General features: G+C 48.7%; 1 protein-coding gene across 1 annotated transcript in view; it reads right to left on the bottom strand.

Moving 5' to 3' along the window:
• Positions 1 to 391, bottom strand: part of LOC143300337 (FH1/FH2 domain-containing protein 3-like) — a 120193-nt gene extending 119802 nt beyond the window's left edge. The window contains exon 1 of the mRNA XM_076613938.1: positions 1 to 391. This exon is cut by the window's left edge and continues 174 nt beyond it. The gene's annotated coding sequence lies outside the window, so the exon portion shown is untranslated.
• Between the last annotated feature and the right edge of the window lie 6507 nt (positions 392 to 6898).

Below are 6898 nucleotides of genomic sequence, written 5' to 3'. Positions count from 1 at the left end.
GCGTTCTTCGTCCTTTCGCCTCTGGCGCCTCTTGGTGATGATGGCGTCGTGTGTCATGATGACAGGGACTGAAATTCTTTATGCGGCAGGCTGAAAGTTTGTTGCTGTTGTTTTGTTTCTTTGCTTTATTCTGAACGAAAATCAAATCCCACTGTTGTACTTTCTTTGTCCTTTATCATTCAGTTGTGGTTCTTTGATGGTGGTGGCGTTACAAGTGAAAAAAATGGCGTTTCCAAAAACAACCTTAGTCACTTGATACTTGAAAGTGGTGTTTTCCCATAAACGTTGTGGAAGTCATTTACAATGCAAAGTTGTGTTTTTAATAAATAATTTAAAAAAATCTACTATGAAAACTGAGAGTGGCGTTTCCATGGAATCCTGTCTAATTAAACATCATTACCAATGGAAAAAAAGGTGTTGAATTTTTAAAAAAAGGAGAATAAAAAAAGGACAAAAAAGCTTTGTCTGTTACCACAAAAAGGTGTTATACAGCTTCCGTGGAGTCCATTATCGATCATAAGTGAAAGTGGTGTTTCCCAAACGCACAGAATTACAAGCCCAATTACAACTCAAACTGGCCTTTCCAAAACTGACGCCGTAATGCCCTGTTCATAACTGAAGGAATTGTTTAAATGGTAGTTCAGGATCCATATCATTATAGATAATTTTGTTTCTAAAACATCTCCAGAGCCTTACTGCAAAAAAAAAGTGGTGTCTCGAACACATTCGGAAAGACCTATACTGCTGAAAATGGTATTTTTGACACATCTTGAGAGTCCTACCTCAGAGCGTCAATCAGTGGAGTTTTCTAAGCATGATGAAAGTCAAAATAGTGTTTCCGATTCATTTCAAGAGTGGAATTATAACTCAAAATGCCTGAGAGCAATCGGATTCAACAAAAAGTCAACAACAAAAAATGCTAAGACCTATCGAATTCAACGAACATTCAAGAAAAGTCCAAATACCCTGCATCCATCCACACAAATAACAGAAAATGAGGAACACCAGTGAAGCACTATGGAACGTTGGTTCAGCGATACCGGCAGCAGGGGAGACGAGGTTATAGTGTGGCACCATCTAGTCACCAGGACTAAAAGAAATAACAGAAAATGAGGAACACAAGTGAAGCAACTGATCTGGATGTTTCCGATATCAGTTCAGTGACACCGGCGGCGGGGTAGGCGAGGTACAGTTTTGTGCACGATCTCGTCACCATGATTAAAAGAAAAACACCAGCAGCCCAACATAACCATCACACCTTCCAGTTGTCCCACTCCTCAAACAGCCGTCCCCCTCCTCGTCCTTTACATGAGCGAGGCCCCACTCACTGAGAAGTGCTGTGTAAACAACACACACTGTCTGATGCTGCTTTTGGTTCTCACCATCTTCCTCAAGGATACATCACACCCGCTAAAAGTCACAAGTATACATGTCAGGTCACACACACACACACACACACACACACACACACACACACACACACACAACAACAACAAACAACAGAAGCATGTGGAGTTATCATATACCCAATGGAACGCACATGCATACGTAAGACTGACAGACACGACGTATACCGGTTTAGTCGACACGTGTGTGTGTACCATGCCGCACGCGCTGGCACATGACACAAGCTGGGGGCCAGCTACACAGGCCTGGCAAGACAGGCAGCTCTTTGTCCCCCCCCCCCACCCCCACCTCCCCAGGACCAATTATTTACACCGGCACACCACCACCACCACCGACAATAATCTCCGCGCTACCAACTGCCAACATGTGCTGTGCCGCCATTCTCTCTGCCAGTTGCTGTGTGTCGACAGACTAAGTTCACCCACCGTGAAATGAATGCTGACATCCAAGCATGATGTGAACGAGAGAGACAGAGACAGAGAGAGAGAGACAGACAGACAGACAGAGACAGAGAGAAAGGACTTTTTGTCTTTAAAGCAATGCCAGTCATGCTGGCGACAGTTGCATTTCACAAAACACCATGTGCGATTTATCAATCATATTTTTGTCAGTTGAATTGACTTCAAGAATAATGTTCCTGTCAGTAATCATGTGTCTTTGTGTGCCCTGTTCATTCGCCTCTATGTGTGTGTGGGGAGGGGTGGGGGCGGGGGGGGGGGGGAGGGGTAAGAGTGTGAATAGCAAAGTACTCTAGAGAGATGATAAACATAAAAAAGCCCTCCATATTATGTTAGCGGTTTTGTTTCTTGTTGAAAATATTGCTTTTTTTTCACAAATATGTTTGTACGTTCTAGTAATCTGTATTCTACTTATCATTCTTTGTGATTATTTAGGAGAAGAACGTGTCTCTGTTATGTGGTATAGTATGCATGGATTATAATTTGATATGTGTTGTATAATGGAAGAAAAATATAGAACTCAAAATGCACTGCCACTTCGCGCGAACACAGACCTAAATCATATGGTTTCCTATTTTGATTTCGTTTTCTGTGTCTTTTTGGGACACCATATCTTATGTGACAGAAAATTGTTGCGAACATAATCAACTGTGCCCAGGCAGTTTAAGTTTGACTTTTGCCTTGAAATAATATTCAGATACTTATGCATAAGCGTCATGTATCAAGTTGATGGCATGAACTATAAATACGATCGTTTTAACTGTGGCTAAGTATGTTTAGTTGTGAACACTGTGTGATTGGACCTATATATAACCCAGAAAATAATCTTCGCCGGGATATTCAAGCCCAATCTTTGAATTAAAAGTAAATACCGGCATACAACAGCAGGATCGTATGGACAACTTTACTCAGAAAACATCTTCGCACTTGAAACGTTGAGATATTCAAGTCCAAGCTTTGAATGAAAAGTAATTACCGACATACATCAACAGGATCGTATGGACTACTTGACTAATGCCAAAAGCTCAACAACAAAGACTTAGCCATAGATAATCCAGAGAAGAAATATCACTTTTGAAATATTAACGACAAAAGCAGAAAAAGAAGAACCACCACCACCGAACAAAGTACAAAACTGTGAAGGAACGCACCCCAGGAGAAAGAGCCACCAAGAAAGATACACTGGCACGGCCATTCACCAGTCCTTCAGACGGACACACTCCCTTCCTCTTGCTGCCTGCCATCACATTAACATCCCAGAAACCGACAACAAAGACATACCACACGTCACTCGCCCTCCAACACCAACACGAAAACTCCCATTCAAGAAACAACCAGAAAACACACACACACAAACCAAGTCCATTGTGTCTCCCATTCATACAACATGTCCTGACGAAATTGATGTCGACGGCAAAGAATGAGAGACAAGTCCTTCAAGTCCAACGTATCTCTCTGTAGTATGTCCTGGTGGCGAAATTGATGCCGACACAGGCAGAGAGACATTCACATGTCTGACAAAGTGACGGAAAGGTCAGTGGGAAGACAGACGTGTAGCCACCACCCTGGACCGACAGGCCAAAACAACCCCCACATCACTGCGGTCGGTGGGAAGACAGACGTGTAGCCACCAACCTGGACCGACAGGCCAAAACAACCCCCACATCACTGCGGTCGGTGGGAAGACAGACGTGTAGCCATCAACCTGGACCGACAGGCCAAAACAACCCCCACATCACTGCGGTCGGTGGGAAGACAGACGTGTAGCCATCAACCTGGACCGACAGGCCAAAACAACCCCCACATCACTGCGGTCGGTGGGAAGACAGACGTGTAGCCACCAACCTGGACCGACAGGCCAAAACAACCCCCACATCACTGCGGTCGGTGGGAAGACAGACGTGTAGCCACCAACCTGGACCGACAGGCCAAAACAACCCCCACATCACTGCGGTCAGTGGGAAGGCAGACGTGTAGCCATCAACCTGGACCGACAGGCCAAAACAACCCCCACATCACTGCGGTCGGTGGGAAGACAGACGTGTAGCCATCAACCTGGACCGACAGGACAAAACAACCCCCACATCACTGCGGTCGGTGGGAAGACAGACGTGTAGCCACCAACCTGGACCGACAGGCCAAAACAACCCCCACAGCACTGCGGTCGGTGGGAAGACAGACGTGTAGCCATCAACCTGGACCGACAGGCCAAAACAACCCCCACATCACTGCGGTCGGTGGGAAGACAGACGTGTAGCCATCAACCTGGACCGACAGGCCAAACAACCCCCCACAGCACTGCGGTCAGTGGGAAGGACAGACGTGTAGCCATCAACTGGACCGACAGGCCAAAACACACCCCACAGCACTGCGGTCGGTGGGAAGACAGACGTGTAGCCACCAACCTGGACCGACAGGCCAAAACAACCCCCACAGCACTGCGGTCGGAGGAAGACAGACGTGGTAGCCACCAACCTGGAACCGACAGGACCCAAACCAACCCCCACATCACTGCATCCGTCACGGTGGGAAGACAGCCAGTGTAGCCATCAACTTGGACCGACAGGCCCAAAACAAACCCCCACATCACTGCGGTCGGTGGGAAGGACAGACGTGTAGCCATCAACCTGGACCGACAGGCCAAAACAACCCCCACATCACTGCGGTCGGTGGGAAGACAGACGTGTAGCCATCAACCTGGACCGACAGGCCAAAACAACCCCCACATCACTGCGGTCGGTGGGAAGACAGACGTGTAGCCACCAACCTGGACCGACAGGCCAAAACAACCCCCACATCACTGCGGTCGGTGGGAAGACAGACGTGTAGCCATCAACCTGGACCGACAGGCCAAAACAACCCCCACATCACTGCGGTCGGTGGGAAGACAGACGTGTAGCCATCAACCTGGACCGACAGGCCAAAACAACCCCCACATCACTGCGGTCGGTGGGAAGACAGACGTGTAGCCATCAACCTGGACCGACAGGCCAAAACAACCCCCACATCACTGCGGTCGGTGGGAAGACAGACGTGTAGCCATCAACCTGGACCGACAGGCCAAAACAACCCCCACATCACTGCGGTCGGTGGGAAGACAGACGTGTAGCCATCAACCTGGACCGACAGGCCAAAACAACCCCCACATCACTGCGGTCGGTGGGAAGACAGACGTGTAGCCATCAACCTGGACCGACAGGCCAAAACAACCCCCACATCACTGCGGTCGGTGGGAAGACAGACGTGTAGCCATCAACCTGGACCGACAGGCCAAAACAACCCCCACATCACTGCGGTCGGTGGGAAGACAGACGTGTAGCCACCAACCTGGACCGACAGGCCAAAACAACCCCCACATCACTGCGGTCGGTGGGAAGACAGACGTGTAGCCATCAACCTGGACCGACAGGCCAAAACAACCCCCACATCACTGCGGTCGGTGGGAAGACAGACGTGTAGCCATCAACCTGGACCGACAGGCCAAAACAACCCCCACATCACTGCGGTTCGCCGCCACTGCCCAACTCCACCCTCACCCTCACTGCACGAAAACGCCAAGTTTCTTCTTCATCACCTTTCTTTGTCCTCATCTACCTTGGCAGACGTTCGGTAGGTGGTCACTGCTTCAGACATACCCTCCATACTTACTCCCTCCCTCCCTCCCCCACATCCCCCCCTCTCCCCGTGTGCAGACAATTATGCTCCCCCATGGTGCACCGATCATTGGTCCTTGGATCAGTTCCAGACATTCACTGATGAAGAAGGAGGCAGAGAGAGAAGCTCCGTTATCAAAACAAAGAACTTATGCTCTCTCTCTTTCCTTCTCCTTCTCCCTCTCTCTCTCCGCCTCACACACACACACACACACACACACACACACACACACACACGTTTCGTTTCTGCTTAGTCGGCATATCCCGTTAAGAACTATGCACTCACATCACCATTTTCTTCTTTCTGTGTTTTACATTCTGCTCAGTATATCCCCACAAAGTACGCACACACATGATGTCAATAACACTTTTCCACTTAATACTTCCCCACTGTTTTCACAACGAAGTATTTACAACATACAACGCACCACCACCACCACCATCATCATCACTGCTCAGACTGTTGGTCCCAGTCCTCAACTCTTTCAACACAGCCTGTGTCGGCTAAAAAACCCTTGCTCTACGATGTGATGTAACGAAGCCTGCAGCAGTCCTTGATCCAGTTTCGTCCCCATGACACCCCAAAGGTTATCCATTGGATCTGGAGCTTTCGGGGCCATGGCGATAGTGAGGGAGAGAAGGCAGCGCCAAGGTGACTCCAATGCACTGACATCAATGATGGTGCCTGTTCCGATCCGTAAGGTACGGTTTTCACGTGCACAACTACCGTTATCTGTTCTGTGCTGTGGTGACCTTCATGGGGCTATGAGCTTTACGGGGTATTATTGAAGCTGAAGTCTTTTTCGGTCTTTGGAGCAGGTGGTTTCTTCTTGTTAGTGTGTGGGTGTAGGGGGGGCGTAGGGAAGGGGGGAAGACAAGGGGGAGGGGGTACTGTAATTCCAAAACTTGATGTGTACCTCTCCTTCCCCCCACACCCCCTCCATTCTCGGTCTCACAGTTTCGTGAACTCACATTGGAAATAACAACACAGATACACCTACACGCACGCACGCACACACACACACACACACACACACACAAATCGAGGGAATGTATTTATTCTCATCGCAGACACAGGTGCTCGCGCGGCTTGCTCTCAAGTACTATGGGAGAGAGAGACAGAGACAGAAAGAGAGACAGAAAGAGAGAGACAGAGACAGAAAGAAAGACTGGGACAGGCAGACAGAGTGAGAGACAGAGACAGAAAGTGAGAGATAGACAGAGGTGGCGGCGGAGAAAGACAGAGACAGACAGACAAACATGGACAGACAGACAGACCTGCACACTTACGTTTAGACAGACAGGACTCCAGGCCGATGAACACACACACACACACACACACACACACACACACACACACACACACACACACACTAACGC

Source organism: Babylonia areolata, chromosome 26, assembly GCF_041734735.1.
Source record: "Babylonia areolata isolate BAREFJ2019XMU chromosome 26, ASM4173473v1, whole genome shotgun sequence".
Classification (NCBI taxonomy): domain Eukaryota; kingdom Metazoa; phylum Mollusca; class Gastropoda; order Neogastropoda; family Buccinidae; genus Babylonia; species Babylonia areolata.
This window is presented reverse-complemented; position numbering and strand designations above follow the sequence as displayed.